Source organism: Perognathus longimembris, chromosome 13 (genome assembly GCF_023159225.1).
Source record: "Perognathus longimembris pacificus isolate PPM17 chromosome 13, ASM2315922v1, whole genome shotgun sequence".
NCBI classification, from domain to species: Eukaryota; Metazoa; Chordata; class Mammalia; order Rodentia; family Heteromyidae; genus Perognathus; species Perognathus longimembris.
Window position 1 is genome coordinate 16,881,850 of NC_063173.1, and position 21,286 is coordinate 16,903,135.

The 21,286-nt window shown below is 45.4% G+C and overlaps 1 protein-coding gene across 6 annotated transcripts in view; it reads right to left on the minus strand.

Moving 5' to 3' along the window:
- Dennd2b (DENN domain containing 2B) overlaps positions 1-21,286 on the minus strand; it is a 157,426-nt gene that overhangs the window by 102,969 nt on the left and 33,171 nt on the right. For 4 of the 6 annotated variants that reach the window (XM_048360571.1, XM_048360572.1, XM_048360570.1 and 1 more), the window contains exon 2: positions 5,865-5,956. The gene's annotated coding sequence lies outside the window, so the exon portion shown is untranslated. Of the gene's footprint in view, positions 1-5,078; positions 5,569-5,864; positions 5,957-21,286 lie in introns of those variants that run through there. The other 2 variants (XM_048360569.1, XM_048360568.1) reach the window with 2 other exon arrangements.

Genomic DNA, 21,286 nt, shown 5'->3' on the forward strand with positions numbered 1-21,286 from the left:
TGACCCCAATGCGGGCCACCCCACCCTACAACTGCTCCTTAGGACCTGTACAAAATTGTCTATTGGGGTTCCCTGGAGACAGGCCAGCATTCTGCTACATTGTGAAGGCCTCCTGCCCCTGTCCTTCCATCTACTACCAGCCTGTAATCTTCTCCCTAAACATTTGCCCAGGATCTCTCTCCTATTTCTTTCTAGAATCTTCATTCTGAGCCAGATCCTATCTCCTATAACCCAAGGTTTATCTCATTATTCTTAATGTTCAAATAGCCACACATACCATTGTACTGATTCCTGTAAGTCAACCTCTAGTCACATACAGACCCTTTTAGCCACTACAGGCTTTACAAAAGACACTGGATCTTTCAGAAATTGAAGTGGTCTCATGACAACCCCTTAGAAACTTTCCTGTTGTTTAGGGCAGCTCCATACCCTAATTGCCTGTAATTCATTCTTTTATAAGGTCAGTGAAATCAAATATTCAGTCTTCAGATGAGAAGAGCACTGTGGTAGTTTCAAGAGCCCCAAACCACAGTATATTCATTATATCAGAGCTAATAAAAATAAGAGAAGGGATCTTTAGAGAAATTCTTCAATAAGGTAGTTAAGACTTGTTTAACATCTTCCTTTCCCTCTCAAGACACACATCCACATACACATGAACACACACGAACATCCATCCAGTTTCTAGAGCCTAGAGCTAGAAATAGTTTGTTTTAACCACCAGTCCTGGGGCTTGAACTCAGGACCTGGGCACCATCCCTGAGTTTCTTTTGCTCAAAGCTATCACTCTACCACTTGAGCCAGAGCCGGCTTTTTCTGTTTATAAGGTACTGAGGAATCGAACCCAGAGCTTCATGCATTCTAGGCAAGCACTCTACCACTAAGCTACCTTCCCAGCCCTAGAGATTTTTCTCTCAGCCCAATCTGTGTGACATATTCAGCTAGGACAGACATGCCCACTATATTCTTCCACCTACCTACTGAGATGACTTACTCACAGGATCTCCCAGCCAGCATGAAGAGATCAAGTCTTTCTATCTCAGAAGGCACATATTAAGCAAGTTTTCCCACAAACTTTTAAAGAGAAATCTCTGCCTTATATGCCATATAATGTGTGTGTGCATACACACGCACACATACGCCATAGCCCCTTCCCTACTTTCTATGGTCCTGTTCACTCAAAGAACTTGACTGTCTGCCTGCAGCTCTTCCTTCCCAAGCCTCCCAGCACCCATCCAAGGCAGAAGCACAGAGGCAGGCCAAGGGCTGCAGCTGCCCTCTTCCAGGCTGATACATGCTAACCTTGCTTGGCCCCCTCAGCAAACTTCCCAGGGCCCAACAATGGAAATCAGGAGTCACTAAAGCAGTGCTTGCCAACGGGTCACTTCCCCACAGGTACTCAGACCCTCTTACCTCCCTGAGGTATTGGGCCATCTGCCCAGAGCAGCTCTTAGGATCCAGATGCGGTGGGGAGTGGAAGACAGTCTCTCTTTAGGTCTAGGCCAGCAGTGAGGCCAACATAATTCAAATCTGAAGAGCCTCCCTCAAACTGTTCACCCAGTCCTTTCTCCCAGGGAAAAGAGAGACTATATCAGCAGAACTAAAGAATGCCCTTGGCCTGTTCCCCAAGATATTTCAAAGTTTCAATTTCCTTGGGTGACTGATTTTTCACATTTTAGAGAAAGGGAGCCCAGAGGGAGTATGTACAGGAAAGGGGAGCAGAGGAAGGGGAGAAAGAAGGAGCAAAACGAGGAAAGTTACTTAGAGGGATCCAATTGGTGAGTCAGCTCTGGGAAGCTACACTGATGGGGAGTGGGGAACAGCTGCAGCCTGACCTCAGCTGAAGACAGCTTCTCCTTCAGGCCTTAGAGGAAGGTGGCTGTGTGATGTGACTCACCTAGAAGGGAGCTCTATCATTTCATTAACAAATTAAAAGAACCAAAATCCCTCCCTATCCTGAGTCTGCTCAAGCATAGCCGAAACATTTTTCCCTGTCCTATGGGAGAGGCTGACTGAGGACAGACCTGAGATAGCCTTGCCTGGAATCCCCCCTCCCCTGCTATTCCATTCCTTGGCACCGGCCTACAACATATCAAGTATCTGCCCTTGGAATTTCTACTTCCTTGTTTTTCTTTATGGTTTTCCCCTAAGCTATATAGCTTTACGAGTTCCTGAAAGAGCTGGCCAAACCCTAAGGAAGTCTTTGGAGTCATACTCTTTCCTGTCAATTAGAACCCTACCTTTCAACCCCAGAGTGGAGGACAAGGCCCCTCTGCCCACCCCAGACAATTCCTCCTATAGATCTGGGCAGGCTGAGGAGCCAGGGCTAGCCCCAGAAGCCTCTCTTCCAACAACTAAAATGTATGGCACCATGACTAGAGGGCATGACAGGGCACTGGAAAAGCTGGGCCCCTCTCGGAATCCCTCCTGCACTAACACACAAGCTGGGTGACCTACAGAAAGCTTCATCTCCGAAGGATTATTTATGAGGCTCAAAAGTCTATCGTGAACACCACTAATATTAAACTTCCCAAGTCAAACAAAGCACTATTTGTTAACCATCTCAAAGAAGACTTCTTTTCCAAGGGAGACTTTTAAAGGTTTTCTCATTTTGATTTACAAATGCAGAAGAGTAAAAAGTGTTTTATAAATGGAGGAACCAGAACAAAAAGGCAAAGTGACTTTCCAGAAGAGAGTTCAAACTTCAGTCCATAACATATTATGGTATTTAGGACTTCCATCGTCTACAACTACTTTCATGGAAACTACCCCATACATAGCCCTGTGAAGAAGGTCTTATTAGGGCTGGGAATATGGCCTAGTGGCAAGAGTGGTTGCCTCCTACACATGAAGCTCTCGGTTCGATTCCCCAGCACCACATATACAGAAAACGGCCAGAAGGGGCGCTGTGGCTCAGGTGGCAGAGTGCTAGCCTTGAGCTGGAAGAAGCCAGGGACAGTGCTCAGGCCCTGAGTCCAAGGCCCAGGACTGGCAAAAAAAAAAAAAAAACCAAAAACAACAACAACAACAAAAAACAACAAGAAGGTCTTATTATTATTTCTAGCTCATATGAAGTTTGTATAGTTTAGGGACTTGCTCATAGCCACCTCAAGTGACAAGTAGCAAAACCTGGCCATTATCTCCACCCCCACCCCTCCCTCCCCTCAGTCCCTCTCTCTCTCTTTTTCGTATGTGTGTGCCAGTCCCAGGCTTAAACTCAGGGCCTGGTCATTGTCCCTAAACTTTTTTGCTCAAGGTTAGCACTCTACCACTTGAGCCACAGCTCCACTTCCATCTTTTTGTCGGTTAAATGGAGATAGGAGTCTCACAGACTTTCCCACCTTGACTGGCTTTGAACTGAGATAATCAGATCTCTGTCTCCTGAGTAGCTAGGATTACAGACATGAGCCACAAGAGCCAGGCTGACTCTTACCTTCTTACCAAAATTTATTATTCTTATTGCTATATCAAAAGAAAGAGCATCAGCTCCTTGAAGCCCATGGCTAGTTCTCTTCCCACATGCTGGAATGGTAAAAGAAGAGGAGCTCTGGGCACAGTCTCTCGAGTCCAGGAGAAAGCCCGAGACGCTGCACTTTATACTGCCCCTAGCAAGGACCACTGGGTTCACAGACTTCCTCCATCACATCCCCCACCAACAGTAAGTACCACGCCTCAAGCAAAACATAGGTTTCAAGCAAGCAGAGGATCTCTACAGTCCAGTAAGGGGATGAGTTAACTTTAGAAGTGATTTTTCTTAGGTCTACAGCTCTTAAGCTCACGCTTTGGGTCCTCAGACTACAACACTGAGGCATACATGTATACATTCAGGCAGCCAGAATCGGGGACAGGACCAGTGCTTGCATTGGCAAGCTGACCCGAAGTTAATCAGAAGGCCCCCCTCATTGTTTGCCAGAACACAAAAGACATTCTGTTCAGAAAGTTCAAGAAGAAAAACTGAAGAGCCAGGACCACAGCTGTTCCCTCCACTAAAAAAAAAAAGTCCCCTGAAGCCAATGAATAAGTTTAAGATATAACATGGCTGATGGAGAAAGAAATACATCTCCTGTTGGGTCTCTTATGTGTCCACAGCATTCATTCTCCTATTGACATTACACATGGCCTCACTATCTCATCAACCAGAGAGATGCCTTTCTGGGAGAATCTGCTCCTAAGCCACACTGAGCTCAACCACACGCCACTCCTCTAGATCTGAAAGAGTTTTACCAAAATTTAAGATAAGCACATACTATGGAAACTGTATGCCCTGAGATTTCGATAAAGTTTTAACCAAAGCAATCCACCCAGCATAAACACAGCACCTGGTGCTCCCTGGCTCTCCCCAGCTACCACGTTAAGAGAGTCCCCCTCTGCAACATCTGGATGAGACACCTCTTAGCAGGCTCCCCTACCCCGGACAGCCTCTCCCTGACAACTCAAGAAAGCCTGACATCAATCTCACTCATGAGAGGTCCGTTTACTTCTTTCCAAACTACCTGGTAGAGAGGGTAAGGCCCAGCTCAAATACCCCAATGACAGTGGCTCTGTCCTAATAAACTGTTCCAAGGAACTTAGGATTCCACTGTAGGTTCCTTGCTGAATTTCATTCTTTCTTTCTCTTTTTTCAGTTTTTGTTACAGGTCATACATAGCGGCACCAAGAGACAAACAGTGTCCACTAGAACTAACCAAGCCACTCCAAAGACAAAAGGCACTGGAATTTCCATCTCAGAACTACAAACAGTGCTGCGGTGACGAGAACTCATTTTTTCTCTCTATAAAAGAGTCTTCCTGTAAAAATATCTGGCGGTTTACTGCTAACTAAAAAAGGAAAATGATGCTTTCCAGAGTGAATCCTAAACACCTTCAGATTCAGCAAGAGTGAGATCAGCGACGATCTGCAAAGTCAAGAAAACTAGCTGTTTCCCTCCTCCTCCTCAGGCTAATAGAATCCAACTGTTGGAGCATGACATCATTGCAGAGCCCCAAACCCGGTGCAGAGTACAGAACACTCACTGGCCTTCCAGAAAGCAGTCCCAGGCCAGCAGAGAAAGGCGATCTTTCCCACCAAGCTACCCTTACCTGAAAGTCCGGGTGCTTTCCTGCCCCCTCCATTTTCAGCCAAGTCTGGTTCACACCTCAGTTGGTTAGGGAGCCCAGGGCCCCCAAATCCACTGGCTTAAGCTCGCGGTACCTGCTGCAAAAACTTCCCACCACTCCTTCCTCTGACCTTTCGTGGCGCTCCTTTCCAGCCAAGTGAGCCGAGGGCTGTGAGCCGGCCAGGCCAGTTGTCATGGAGACCCTGTCCTCCCAGGCGGCGCCCTGTGCAAGCTCTCAGTCTACCAGGAGCGAGAGCGCGCGTGCGTACACACACACACACACACACACACACACACACACACACACACACACACATTCTCTCACTCTGCTCTAGGAGACTTCCATGAAACAGCACTGTCTTTTGATCAGTTCAGTCTTTGCAAGCATTCCAGTCCTCCTACCTCCCTTCCAGTCAACCAGGGGTTCTGGAGTGTTCCTGGGAATTTGCTTGAACAGCTCAGAAGGAAGAAGGGAGAAGACAGTGAATGTTTTCCAGTCTTTTCTTTCTCTTTCTCGCCTCTCTCTCTCTTCTCCCCACCCCCTCTCTCTTTCTCTCTCTGTCTTGGAAGACTCCCCACCAGGGGAGGAGGGAACTATCTGGAACACCTGGAGGGGAAAGCCCTTCCTCTGGGTATCCTGGAGTATGGGCAGGAGGGACCCTGATGCACTGCCCTGACTTGTTTGTTTGCCTGGGATTTTCCGGGCAGCAGTAGAGGAGGAAATGCACTCATATCCCAGGAGCTCGCCTAGACTGGCCTCCCTGCTTACCTTGCTGCCTTTCCAGGTCCAGGAGATGACTTTAACCAGTACAGGGACCCATGGTACTAGTGTGGGACCGACATCAGAGCAGTCTCAGCTTCCTGCAATGGAGAGGAAACACACTAGGTCAGGACCTGTAAGAGTGTCCAGGGCAAGTTCCATCGTTACAGAAGACAGGGCAACAAACATGACACAAACACAGCCTCTTCTCTCTGCCCTGCTCAAAACTTGTAAACCAGGCCTCCTGTGGGCTGTGGTCCCAATGCGAGCACAATACCTATGGCACAGCAGCCCCTCTGACCTTACTGCCCCTGTGGACACTCCTACCTTAACATTCTTTTATATGTATTATTGTTTGATCTTCACAACCTTTTAGAATATATTGGACAGATAGGTTTGTGACCACTTTATAGGTGGTAAAACTGAAGCTCAGAAAAATTCAATGCTTGATCCACTGTGTTATACAGCTACTTGGACAAAGAACTAAAGACAAGAGGCTAGTCAAGTAGCTCTTAATCCAGTATACTTACTACTCAAGTTTACTGCCACCTGATCTTGAAAACTAGCCAGTTTTCTGATAACCATTTATGAGTTACAAGACTGGATTCCCAGGGGAAGGCAGAGAAATTTTTCTGAGTACTGGTAAAGTAAGCCTGATGACAGTTCTTTTAGCCTGAAGCCTTTTGTGATAATATCTATTTGGTGTAGAACATCCTGATACACTGATGGGAAGGAAAATATCCCCCCTATAGCTATGCATTGTATCTCCTTATACTGTTTCAAAATACATTTTTGCCCTACAGATCAGCACAGTAGGCCTGAAAGTCAGGAGTGCTGTCATACTAATTTTAACAGATTTTTTTCCCCCAACCAGAACCAGGAAGTGACAGATCCACTAATAGTACCAAGCCTTCCAACTCTCTGGTATACATTAAGCAGTATAGCTTCAAGAGCATCAGGCAGAACAGGGATCCAAAGACCTTGACAGTGCCTGACCTGGTCACCTGACACTGGGCTAAACATGTAACTTTCTGATTTCTACCAGACACAATCTATTACCCACACAGGGCAGAGAAGAGCACTAAAAGAAATGCGATATGTCAGGGCATCTCCTTAAGTCAGGTTTAGAGCTAAAAACCTCATTCAGCCTCAAAGAAACAGAAAACACTACAACAGTCAGTCTGTCTGCTAGATGAAGACATGGAAGCTCAAGGACAGTATTTTCCAATGTTGTTCCCCAAAGCAATGCTAGCATCTTAAAGGCGGAAATCCCTTGCAGAAACCTTATGATTCTGATTAACCTTCTGTATACTGTGCAATTCTCAAAACAAGTTTTTGATTGGCTTGAATTTAAAACATAAATATGCCAGAAACTAAGGTAGAAGAAATGTCGTAAAATCTAACAGGAAATGACAGGTTGGCTCACATGCTAAGTGGTGGGCACTATTATTTTAGTGGTACAATCAAAACTTCAAAGGATATGTACCTAACAACTCACTGTAAATACCCAGCCTATCAAAGCTCCAGTTCAGGAATCACTCATAGGCCCTAGAATCCTAAGTCCACAAAGGAAGACAAGATGAAAGGACAAAGCCTGACACTGGTGGCTCAAGCCTGTGATCCTAGCTACTCAGGAGGCTAAAATCTGAGGATCATGGTTCAAAGCCATCCTGGGCAGCAAAGACCATGAGACTCTTATCTCCAATTAACCACCAGAAAACTGGAAGTGGAGCTGTGGCTCTAAGTAGTAGAGAGTGCTAGCCTTGAGTGAAAGAGCTGAGGGACAGCGCCCAAGCCCTGAGTTCAAGCCCCATGAACACCACCACCAACAACAAAAAAGATGGAAGGACAAATGCAATACAATTAAGTCCTCAAACTTCTTCTTCTACCCACACCCAACAAGTGTTTCTCTGTCTTTCTGGGTCCAGAAAGTGTGCATTCCATTTGCCGACTCTCTATACTGAGAAACAGGTGATTCCATCTATTTCTATAAGATAAAATTCACAGTTTAACAGTACACCAATTAACATTTCTTTAGCACCTATATATTAACTTTATTTTTTTTAAGGCAAATGAGGGGTCAGGAGTTCGGGCTGGGTACTAAAACTGGTAATAGTCACTGTACTTAGGAAACTATAAAGACATATGCAGAATGTAAGCCATACTCCCCCTAGTGGCAAACTGGAGTTAGAGGCTCTTTAGAGAAGAGACAAAGGGCTCCCCTTGGGCCCTGGGCTGTATGGTAAAGGGACTAGAACTTTTCTATCAGTGATTCTTTTAAGAATGAGCTTCTTCAATATAGACCTACCCTATGACCCAGCCATACCACTCCTAGGTATCTATCCTAAACAGCAAAACCTAAGATATCAAAAAGACATTTGTACTTCCATGTTTATCGCGGCACAATTCGCAATAGCCAAAATATGGAAACAACCCAGATGCCCCTCCACAGACGATTGGATCCAAAAAATATGGTACTTATACACAATGGAATACTACATAGCGATTAGGAATGGTGAAATATTGTTATTCGCAGGGAAATGGTCAGAACTTGAACAAATAATGTTGAGCAAGACAAGCCTAGAACACAGAAAACAAAGGGGCATGATCTCCCTGATATATGACTGTTAAGATGAGGCGACGGAGAGACCAAGTCTGTGAATACTATATATGTTCTTTTTTTTTTTTTTTTGGCCAGTCCTGAGCCTTGGACTCAGGGCCTGAGCACTGTCCCTGGCTTCTTCCCGCTCAAGGCTAGCACTCTGCCACTTGAGCCACAGCGCCGCTTCTGGCCGTTTTCTGTATATGTGGTGCTGGGGAATCGAACCTAGGGCCTCATGTATCCGAGGCAGGAACTCTTGCCACTAGGCTATATCCCCAGCCCACTATATATGTTCTTGATACATTGTATATTGTATATATGTCTACCTGACCTAGAGAAGGGATAGAAAAACAGGACGTAAGATATCACAAGAAATGTACACACTGCCCTACTATGTAACTGTACCCTTTTTGCAGAACACCTTGTAAAAAATTTGTGTTCAATTAATAAACAAATTTAAAAAAAAAAAAGAATGAGATTCTTGAGCTAGAAAGAACCAGAGGTCAGCTGACTCCCTCTGTTGTCTATACAAGACTAAATTCAAGACTCATCTTACTTGATCTTTCCTAAGAGTCAAGATTTTATAGACTGCCTGGTGCCCGTTGGCTCACATCTATAATCCAAGCTAATCAGAAGACTGAGATCTGATGACTGAAACTAGCCCAGTCAACAAAGTCCATGACTCTCTCATCTCTCCAGTTAACCAACCACCAAACATCTGGAAGTGAGCTGACTCAAGTGGTAGAGTGCTGCTAGCCTTGAGCGAAAAAGCTAAGGGCCAGAGCCTAGGCCCTGAGTTAAAGACCCAGTACTGGCACACATGCACAAGAGGAGGAGAGGATGGTGGGGGCGGGGAGGGAGGGAGGGAGGGATGGGTGGGAAGGGAGGGAGGGAAGGGAGAGAGGAAAGGGAAGGAAGGAAGGAAGGAAGGAAGGAAGGAAGGAAGGAAGGAAGGAAGGAAGGAAGGAAGGGAATGGAAGGGAAGGGAAGGGAAGGAAAGAGGGTAGGTAGGTTATACAGGCTTATGATGTTATGATGTCTGGTATTAAGAAACACACAGATACATTTAAACCAGAAGCGTGGGAGACATCTCCATTCTCCCTACCTCTGTCCCTCCATATCCAACTCATTAAGCAACTCCAAATATTCTGCTTATAAAATATATTTAATATCTACCCATTTTTCTCTACTTTGATTGCTACTCACCTGTCACCCTTAATTACTGTAAAAATCTAATTATCTCAGCTTCTACTCTAGCTCTCTCTGAAAATATAGGAAAAACCAAAGTTTCTCCTACATTCTCACTCGACAATCTACTCAAAAGTCTTTTTTTTTTTGGCCAGTCCTGGGCCTTGGGCTCAGGGCCTGAGCACCGTCCCTGGCTTCTTCCTGCTCAAGGCTAGCACTCTGCCACCTGAGCCACAGCGCCCCTTCTGGCCGTTTTCCATATATGTGGTGCTGGGGAATCGAACCGAGCTTCATGTGTAGGAGGCAAGCACTCTTGCCACTAGGCCATATTCCCAGCCCCTACTCAAAAGTCTTGTAACCAACTATGTAGGGGTTTCTTGCCACCCACCAACCAAGTAATCAGTTTTTCAGTAGACATCAACTAAGTGCTCTTTAATTCAGCTCTGATGCTACTTAGAGCTAGCTCTATTACCCATAAATTGAGGGCTCGGTCCCCAAGATTAAATCCCCCCACAACCTCACTGCAGATGCCATGTGCAAGCCCCACGACACTGACCAACCACCTACAAATCAGAGCTTCCGCAACCCCCTCCTCAGACTCAATTAATTCGCTAGACTGATTCACTGAGGTCAGGGAAGCATTTATGTTTACTGGGTTATTAGGGGAGATATTACAAAGGGTACATGGAAACACAGATGGAAGTGATCTTCAGGCAAGGCACAGGGGAAGTGCACAGTCTCCATGCCCACTCCAGGCAGGGTACCTACAAGGAATTGCCTTGGATTTGCCTATTCCAAAACTATGGATTATACTGGCAACAGGAGGTGGGAAAGTTCCATTCCTCTAGTCACGTGGTTGCCTCCACTGGCAACCAGCCCCTATCCCAAGGCCATCCAGAAGCCGTCAGTCCACTCAACACATCACTTGGGAAAGTCTACGGGTTTTAGGACTTGTCTGCCAGAGAAAGGGAAGGAAAATCAGATATATACTTCACAATATCACACAGTCAAGTTTGTGTTCCACAGAGCGGTCTGAATCACCTTTTTACGTGAGATCATGTCATTTGTTGCTTAACACACTTTGACTTAGGTGTCCTACTACACCTAAGATAAAATGTAAGTGCTTACAAAGACCTACAAGGCCTAGCCTGACTCTTCTCTAGACTCCTCTCAGCTCATTTCCTGCCCTTCCCCCTTCTTCCATCAGCCACACAGACATCTTTTAGTTCTCTAAAACGGGCAGATTCTTTCTAGTCTGTCTAGCTCAGCCTGGGACACTCCTCCACCCCACAGTCTGTCTGGATAGCCTCTTACTTACCTGGCTCAACTTGACTCTCAGCTCTTGGCTACCCTGGCCATCAGGTCTAAATGCAGCCACTTATACATAGCCTTCGAAGCACTACTCACTAGGATCTGTAATTCTGCATTTGTGACTTTATTTGCAAAATGTAAGAACCCTGATAAGATCCCTGGGAGGAGATCTCTGACTACCTGGCTAACTACCACAGGTCCCTGCACTTAGTATAAGGCGCAGCTCAATGCACACACTTAATAACTACTGAATGAATGCATAACAAATCGTTTCTTGCTGTCTTATAAGACAGACAGGACAGTTATTTCATGTCACTCATTGTATCTTTACAGAGCCCTACTAACTCTAATTACATCTCTTTCCACATGACCCTCGCCTGCGGGCTGAACCATAAATTCCTGTCAAGTTTCCCTGTGGTTTGTTTCCCAGAACATTCCTTGTAGGGTCACTCTCCTGGGGCTGCACTCCAGGGTTTCACAGCCTCTCTCATTACTCGATGCCCACTCACAGCCCTCTACCGCCACCATGTCATTGCCAAACCATGGTTCTCTGGGGTCAGCTTTATACAGGGACAAAACGCTATCTCTCACCTCCTGGGTGACAGGATTGGGGACAGGAGAGCTTCACCAACAAAAGGCAATCTTTCCTAGAGGAAAAGATGGGAAACAGAGGCTTTCTGCTTAAGGAAGGCTGGAGAGAAAAGAAAGGTACTGTACACAGAATATGAAAATTTGGAAATAGCCTGAGAAGTGCCTGCAAGAGGAACCAACGCAAGGCCTGGACTCTTCCTCAGCCGTTAAATCTCAAGTAAAGCTGTTCTTACAGAGTAGAAGTGGCAATGTCTTGAGTTCTCTTGGAAGGCAATCTATCAAGTATCTTTTGCAGGAGCTCCAGGCTTCAGATTCCCCCAAAATGACTCCCTCTTGAGGGAGATCCTAGCTCTCTTCAGCCCAGCAGCCTCATCTGCCAGGATCCACAGTGCTGTAGCCACTACTTACACAGCCAACCGAGGAAGGTAGAGATGCCCATTCTGTGCCAAGGTCTGGCATTTTACAGTGGGAAATTCTCCTGCCCCAATCTTCCCTGCCAAATATGCACTCCACATCACCCCACCCAAAGGCAGAACGCAGGCTATAACTGTATGTCCCTGCTGTGAAGCAGCTAGGAACATTTTCCTGTGGGCCTGAACCCTCTCTCCTTCAGCCACCAGCCTTCCAGGCCAGGTCACCCCTGTCAGCTAACAATCCTCACAATGAATGAAGCTCAAGGTTCCCAAGGAAAAAAAGATACACAGAGGACTTGTCACCATGTTCATATAGAAGCTAATCTCCTCAAAGCTCTCAAATCTACAGATCCCAGCAAGTCCACTTAGCTACATAAATACAGGCCCGAGGCTGGGAAAGACTAAATCTTAAGAGGCAATATCCCAACCCCCCAGGCTGACCTGCCTGAGCTCAACCAAGATTCTAACTTGTGGCGACTAAGCTTCAGGAGGAAGGAAGGTACAAAGTGAAGGTCAAGGGAAAGTGGGAAATAAGATAAATGTGGGTTCCAACTGTTTTCACATGTCCTAACCAAGAAAATACCTTGAGCCTGGGTAAGAAGAACCCCTCAAGATCTGGGCAAGGTTATGATGAAGTATGAGCTCAGGTGCGTTAGCTCCTCTGTCCTAAGAACCTGACTTCTCTGGCTCTTGTGCTAGAATGAGTCCACCACTCTTTCCCAGTGTTAACTGTACCTTATACTCCCTTGCATCTTAGTGCTCCAGCTTAATACTTCTGCCAACCTGTAGTATTCCACAGAGCAAAAACCTTGTCTTGCTCTCCCTGCTTCTCAAGTGCCAGGAAATCAAGAGCACTGCTCCATCATGCTCTCTCCACCATGACATTCTAGAGCCAGCCAATTATGGACCAAAACCTCCGAATCTCTTCTATCTATCTGTGACCCTTACCCTACCTTCCTCCCTCCACCCTAGCTAGCTACAATCACCATTATTTTTAATGAATTTATTACAAAATTAGTACAGAGAACAAATAAGACTACATGTGTGTATATCAGTAACAGTAATTCACATATAGTCATTTAATGATTTTTAAAATATGCATACATACTCACACAGATACATATGTGTATATGACACATTTTTTTCTTTTTTTTTCTTTTTGCCAGTTTTGGGGCTTGAACTTAGGGCCTGAGCACTGTCCCTGGCTTCTTTTTGCTCAAGGCTAGCACTCTGCCACTTGAGCCACAGCGCCACTTCTGGCTTTTTCTGTTTACATGGTGCTGAGGAATTGAACCCAAGGCTTCATGAATGCTAAGAAAGCACTCTACCACTAAGCCGTATTCCCAGCCTCTGTTCTCATTTATTCTTGATCCCATCAGATCATCCTTTTTATCAATGATTTAAATAAGATCCACTTTTCAAATATACACGTGAAGCTAGTTTGTGTCTATAATAATGAGGAAGCTGAGGTCCGAATTACAGTTCAAAGCCAGCCTGGGTAGACAAATCCTAGAGACTTATCTTCAACTAATCAGAAAAAAATGATGGAAATATGTAACAGGATAAAATGCATAATGTATAAAAATGTAATACATATAAAACATATTGTTTTATGCTTATGTTTTTTTTCAAAACATGCGTAGCAACAGGATAAAATGGGATTTTGAGTTTAAATGGCTTAAAAGTAAAACTCAGATATCAAATGTGGTCCATATCCTTGGCAGAACAAGAATATTTCTAGCAAATGTGGTTGTGTATTTCTGCAAGTCCAGTACTTGGGAGACTGAGGAAGGAGGACTGTGAGTTCAAGACCATACTGCATTGTATTTCAAGAACCTGTGTCCAAAACCCAAAACCAAAATAATATTTTTTCTAGAAGACACAGGGGTAAACAAAGTCTTGCATAACTATTCATGGATGTATACTGAAGGAAAAAAGAAGCTCAAGTTTGTGGAACTCCTTACACTGAGAATAAGATAGCTTGTCTGGTACATGAGAGAAACTAAATCCTCCCACAGCTCAGGATGGCGGAAAACCATCACTTCTGTTCTTCAGACAGGCATCTCTGTGAAAGTTCTTAGGGAAGATAAAGAAGGCTTACAGAAAGAATGGACTGCTGAGCCTTGCCTGATCTGCCCTTTGCCCCTCCTGTTGCTGACATCAACCTCCCAACTGGGGCTCTGACCTTCCAAACTTTAGCCAGGACACTGAGCAGCTCAGGAATCCAAACAATTCTTACCCACCATCTCCCCACATGGTTGTTCACCGGGATCAGAATCACAAAGTGATTATTTTTAACTATCAGAGTGAATTCTTGTGGATCTTTAATCTTTTATATTAAGCTGTCATCTGATAGCTGTTTGTGGGGTTTGAGGCTGTGTGAGAAACATTAGATGGTAGGAATGCAGCATCACAGTTTCTTTGGACACTGTTGAGATATGTATAAACCAGCTAATCTCCCATAGGGGGAAAGCACAACGCTCCTAAGGATTTAGGTAGAGAGAAGAGCAGTGCTCCTCAAAGGCCAGCTCCTATCCTTGGAGCACAGATGGAGGCACTGGGATAAAGATTAGTGTTACACTAAATAAACTGCAACACCTTATAGAAGCAGGTGCTAAATGTGTGTGTGTGTGTGTGTGTGTGTCTACACACTGGGGCTTAAACTCAGGGCCTAGGCACGCACTGTGCCTTAGCTTTTTCACCCAAGGCTGGCACACTACTGCTTGTGCCACAGCTGCACTTACAGCTTTTTTTTTTTTTTTTTTTTGCCAGTCCTGGGGCTTGGACTCAGGGCCTGAGCAGCGTCCCTGGCTTCTTTTTGCTCTGCCACTTGAGCCACAGCACCATTTCTGGCCATTTTCTGTATATGTGGTGCTGGGGAATCGAACCCAGGGCCTCGTGTATACGAGGCAAGCACTCTTGCCACTAGGCCATATCCCCAGCCCCCACTTACAGCTTTTTGGTGGTTAATTAGAAATAAAAGTGTTGGTATTTCCTGCCTGGGCTGGCTTTGAAACATAACCCTCATATCTAAGATTATAGGCACAAGCCACCAATAGGCTAGTGGGTGTCAACTGTGTTTGTGTGTGTGTGTGCGTACACGCGCGTGGGCATGCACACATGTGCGTTGGTCCTGGGGCTCAAACTCAGGACTCAGATGCTGTCCCTGAGCTTTTGTGCTGAAGACTAGCACTCCATTACTTGAGCCATAGCTCCACTTCTGTTTTTTTGGTGATTAACTGGAGATAGAGTCTCACAAACTTTCCTTCCCTGGCTGGCTTTGAACTGTGATCCTCAGATCTCAGCCTATTGATTAGCTAAGATTATAAGCACAAGCCACCTACGGGCACCAGTGCCCATTTTTTAATCATTCTTTCTCCCCCAAGGTTAGGAACCAACAAGTTTCTAATCTATGCAAAGACTAGCTCCTTTCTTACCAATGCACGCACTGGATAATATCCTACTTTTACTCAGAACAGCACTAGTCTGCCTTCTGTGTTTTAAAACAAACAAACAAAATACCATAGCTACTCAGGAGGTTGAGATCTGAGGATCAAGGTTCAAAGCCAGTCCAGGTGGGAAAATCCGTGAGACTCTTATCTCCAATTAACCACCAGAAAACTGGAAGTGGCCTGTGGCTCAAATGGTAGAGTGCTAGCCTTGCGCTGAAGAGCTCAGAGACAGTGCCCAGGCCCAGAGTTCAAGCCCACGACAGACAGACACACACACACACAAAAAAAAGAGGTGCCTGTAAATGTTCCTTCACTTACAAGCCAACCTAAAACAACTCATGCAAGAGAAGAAAAATAGAAGATGGATGAGATGATAAGAGAAAAAAAGAAAGAAACATGGGGAGAGAGGGGAGAGTAATTTAAGGTCTTAAAGGACAGAAACAGGAGGCAGCTTGTTTGGCAGTCTGAGAAGAGCAAATCTGGGGGAATTCCTCAGCATTGCTCCCAGGGAAGCCAAAGAACATACTTGAGTACCACTTAGCCTTTTGAGGGAGAGAAAGAATTAAGGAAGTTTTACCCCCCTGGCATGTGGGGTCCCTTACTCTTGCTAACAGTCACCTATACCCTACATAACTGGTTGTTTAGTGTTGCTAATGACCAGAAGAAAGGCAGAGTGAACAGAACAAAGGGTCAAGAACACAGTACAGCAAATGCCAGCAGATGACTTCTCTGGGCCCATCTATGGGACTCCAAAGGCTACTCCTGGAGACACTGGCTCACTTCAAACTAGAGCAAGGTGATGAAATCCTGCAGGTGAGGAAAAAAATGAAGAAAATGTGTATCATCAGAAATGCCACACCTCTTCCCAGGAAAAAGCCACAAGGGCTGAGGAGGAAAGCATACCCCCAGAAAATATGGCAAGGTGAGGCTTGGCTTTATGTACTACCAAGAATTGTTACTAGGTTACTAGTAACTTTCCCTTTTTTTTTTTTTTTCCAAGTCCTGGGGATTGAACTGAGGGCCTGAGCACTGTACCTGGCTTCTTTTTGCTCAAAGCTAGCACTCTGCCACTTGAGCCACAGCGCTACTTCTGGCCTTATTGTATATATGTGGTGCTCAGGAATCGAACCCAGGGCTTCATGTACATGAGGCAAGCACTCTTGCCACTAGGCCATATTCCCAGCCCTACTAATACTTTTAGTTAAACCATTTACTTCCTTTCAGACTTGGGACTTCTGTAAATACAGCCAGCAGCAGCATAAACAAGCAGCCTTCAGAGGGTCATCAACCCATAGACAGCTGCACGAATTGTCAGAGTTCATATGCAGGGGTGGGCTTGGGAGAATACAGTTTGTTTTGTCCAGCAAGCTTCAGAAGTGTGCCACCAAGTTCCTTTCTACCTCCAAAGACTGACAGATGACAGCTTAACTACATCTCACTTCACCTGCTACTACATAAGACAGGAGAACAAAGAATGAACCTTCCAGATAAGACCATCTACCAACCCCCTACCCATGTAATCTATTTTCTGTAACCTCTGCTGCATCAGACTAGGGGGTGAAACAGAGAGACTAGGATGGACCACAGTAATGTTATCAGGGGAGAAAGAGGGAAGGGTAAGAAACGGACCCAAACAGCTGGGTAGAGAACCTTGGACAGATACCAAGGGCGAGGGGACTACCAATTTTTCCCCTAGAGAAGCTTCAGGAAGGGGGCTGCTTCCTACCCAACAAGGCTGAGCCACGAAGTGGAAGCAAGTGAAGAACTTGGAAGATGACTGGCTAAGGTAAGGAGAGGTCCAGAATGACTCCTGTGGCTTAGCCCATTGAGTACCAGACATCACATCAGAGAACAAAGACAAAAACAGAACACACCAAGGTGTTCTGCTACAGTCATATCTGCATTTAACCAAGGGAGGGAAATGGTTCTAACACAGGAAGTTATTGAGACAAGAAGACAGACAAGAGTGGAAAGAATAGAGGCAGAAGATGAGGAATGAGGAAAGGAAGGAGACAGGGGAAAGGAGGAGCTAAAGAGAGACAGAAGAGCACCAAGTGTACATACACATGAGCCTTTTAAAAGACAGTAGGAGAAGCAGGAACAGTAGCTGAGCCAAAAGTGCAGACCATAGGACCACACTGCTAACTGATGGTGACAAGAGTGGTATCCGAAGCTTATGTGAGGTCAGCACATAAAGTGAACGATCATGTGTCCTTGAATTACTCTTGAAATTCCCTTAGAAAGGTGTCAACTAGAGGCCAGCCACAGTCTCTCAGGAAGTTCAGTTCAGTATTTTTTCCGATTCATAATGTTTTATACTTATGAGTCTCAGAGTTAGAAAGATCCAAGGAGTCTGCCTTTCTAATCTGTTGTTCTCAAAAAGCAATTCTCAGTAGCAGACCCACAAACATGGTCTGAATGCTTCTAAATTCCTTTTGCTTAGAGAGATTGGGAATCACCTAGTGTTACCCCACTGGTTGGACTACTCTCTGACCCCATACTCCTTTCCCCTAAGAGAGGAAAAAGGTGTAGCCCGAGGTCCAGCTCCACCACTAAACAGAAGTGGGAGTTGGCAATAATCCCTTCCTCTTCCTGGCTCCCATATCCCCACCTGTGAGATGAAGTCAGGCTAGATGAACTCTATGAGCCCACCCAACTCTGAGATATTGAATGAAAACGTGCTTTGAAAAGCACCAGAAAAGAGGAGAAAAAGAGTTTTGACTTTTCCAATACTTCTTCTATGGTTTTAAGACACAACTTTGTTTTGAAGCCATCAACACAGCAAGGACCAGGTGGCTAACACCCATAATTCTAGCAGCTCAAGAGGCTCAGATGTAAGCAGTTCAAAGCCAGCCCAGGGCAGGAAAGTCCACAAGATTTCATCTCCAACTAACTGGCAAAAAGAGCTAGAATGCAGGCATGGGTTAAGTGACGGAGAACCAGATGAACAAAAAAAAAGCCAAGTGAGAGCATGATACCAAGTTCAAGCTCAAGTTACCAACACCAGAATGAAAAAAAAAAATCACTATATACACATCTGTGGTTACTAACCAACAGAGTGAAGACCTTGAGTATTCTCTACCTGTTTTAACAAATATCGTGTATCACAATAGATTATAAATTCATTGAGGTCAGAAAACAGGCTGTTGAGCTGAAAATGTCAGCAAGTCACTAGTTGACTTCCTGATGACTAGAAGGCAAGATGTTGATTTTCTCTCTCACCCTCTAAGTCTGGATGCAGAAGTACAGGAGAAGGGAGGGAAGGTGGAGTCAATGCCCTCTGGGTCCCTGCTTTCACCTATTGTTTGGGGTAGAAAAGCCCATCCCAGGTTCAAATCCCCCTTTCCTCTACAGAGGAGCCTGGGCACACCAAGAAGTGTGCACTTACATTTAGCTCCATTCTTAACACACTAACCAGTATGATAAGCAGCACTAGCTCACAATGCCTAAAGGGATGGAAGATAAAAGGAAGAGAAAGACAGAGGAGAAACAAAGTGGAGACTAAAATTAATCTTCCAATGAATCTGGGCCCTTGAGGCAGCGCTCCTTCAAGTTATGCTCCATCTTTTCTTAAGCCTCAAAGAGGTATGGTACCCATTTCTGTTCCCTGCCAGGACAGACATCTCCATAGACCAAGCCAGGGATGACTGGAAGCTACAAAGAAGCGTCTCACTTCTGACACAGAAAAAAAAAAAAAAAAACCAAGGAGGTGGAACTCTGGGAGTGGGACTCTGGCCAGCCCACTCTCAGACCCAATGCCTCTGCCTCAGAACATCCTATATCCCAGAATACCCTAAGCCAACACCTCCCTGACACTATAAAGTTATACTGTGGGCGTAAGACAAAAAAAGAAGTTGGGGACCAACGCTATTCCCAAAATGAAGGCATTCCTGGCCACCATAAACAAGGCACACAGCAATATAGACATAACCAAGCATGCCCCAACCCATCTCTGCAAAAATCCCCAGCTCTTCTGCTCTCCACAGCCAACCTCCTCCATTCCTCTCCTGATTCAGTACCCTTTCCTTTCTAGGTTAAGGAAGTGATACTGTTGCCTCCGGACATTTTAGGCCAGGTAAAGATAGCACCTACCCAGGGAAGGGGGAGGGAGGTATTCACCCTTACCAACTATTCAGAGCACCAACAAAGCCAGACTAGGTGGTCGGTCATGAGGTAGACCCTCATACTCGCCTCTCATCTCCTTCCTCATAAAAAGTCATCTACACCCATCTCTAGTGCCAGAGGAGGATCACGGGAAAGTGAGCAGTCTTCCTCCCCCCCTCCCTCCCTTCTAGAGTGGCAGGAAGACAGGCAGGCATGTTGGAAAGAATTCATAGTAAGCCTGGATGTGGTATCACAGGCCTGCAATCTCAGCACTCAGGATGCAGAGGTTCCCAAGTTCAAAGATCTTGAGTTCAATGCCAGCCTTCTTAGCTACATGCCAAGACTATTTCTGGAAAAAAAAAAAAAAAAGTAAAAAGCAATACTACTTCACACTCCCATACACACCTAGATCCTGCTGCCATAACCGAAGAAAATGCAGTTCCACCTTTTAGTCCTGATCACCTTCAGTGGCTTGTCGCCATGGAACTGCTTTACCACTCTGCGTCACAGAGGCATGAAGCAACTGCTCCTCACCACAGCCCCTGAGGCTGAGAGTGGGACAGAGAGGAATGCAGACGGTTCCCAGAAGTTCCAGGCAGAAAAGGAAACCAGGGGCTTACCCACAGCTTCCTGGGCCCAGGAGGGAGGACTTGGGCAGCTTGGAGACTGCAAAGGGCGTCACATCTGAAAGCTCAAGTAGGAAAACACAGTGGTGAAAAGACACCTGGACTTGTAGAACAAGCCTAAGCTGGCCCCAAAGCTTCAAGTAAGCAGTGTCTATGTCAGAATGTGAGCAAAGAGCCTTAGAGAAACCCTAAGCTGTCCCTGTCATGGGGAAGCTGAAGCAGGCTGATGACCCATCCTTTTGGTATAAGCTTTGGCATCACCTGTTTTTCCACGCACGTAACAGGCTTTCTTTATTAACATGTCTCAGGAGCAGGGCGGATCCAGCGGGGAAGCCCAACATCTGAAAGGAAAACAAAGCTGGTGGGCAGATGGGCTTTCTTGGCCTCAGTGTCTCCCTGCTCTTGTCTCTAGACAGGCTCCTGTCATGCCTCAGAGGTTTTTCCAGTCCTGCCATTATAGGCTTCCCAAGAAGCCCCACCACACTTCCCAGAAACCCGCACCCAGGCCCGGCTGAACACAGAGGAGGTGCTCCCTGCAGCCGTGCCTTCTCCAACTTGCCATTCTGGGAGGTTCTGTCTAAAGAGAAGCATAGGGAAAGGAGATGAAAGGAAGTCAGGAATGTCTTCCTCCTATATTCTGAGAATCCACATTAAGGCATCAAATAATTTAACTTTAATTTAAACAATATTCCAGCCAAGTGCTCTTAGTTCATGCCTGTTATTCTAACTACTTAGTAAGCTGAAATCTGAGGATTTAGGTACAAAGCCAGCCCAGGTAGACAAATATGAGAGACTCTTTATCTCCAATCACTTAGAAAAAAGCCAGAAGTACAGATGTGGCTCAAGTGGTAGAGCACCAACCTTGATCAGAAAAATTAAGGCTCCCAAGGTTAAGCCCTGGTACAAGCACAATCAATCAATAAAAAATAGCAATAATTTCAATCACTGACTGCTTTCCTTTCCAAAAAAGGACTGAGTCCATAAAACTCAGACAACAGTTCCCCTTCTCACTTCATACCCAACCTCCAGGAGACACACCTTCGTGGTTAGCAGTACCATGAAAAGATACACACAGGTAAACCAAGCTCAGAGAGACAAACAGTGTATGTTTTCTCTCATATACAGAAGCTAGATCTAAAATTCA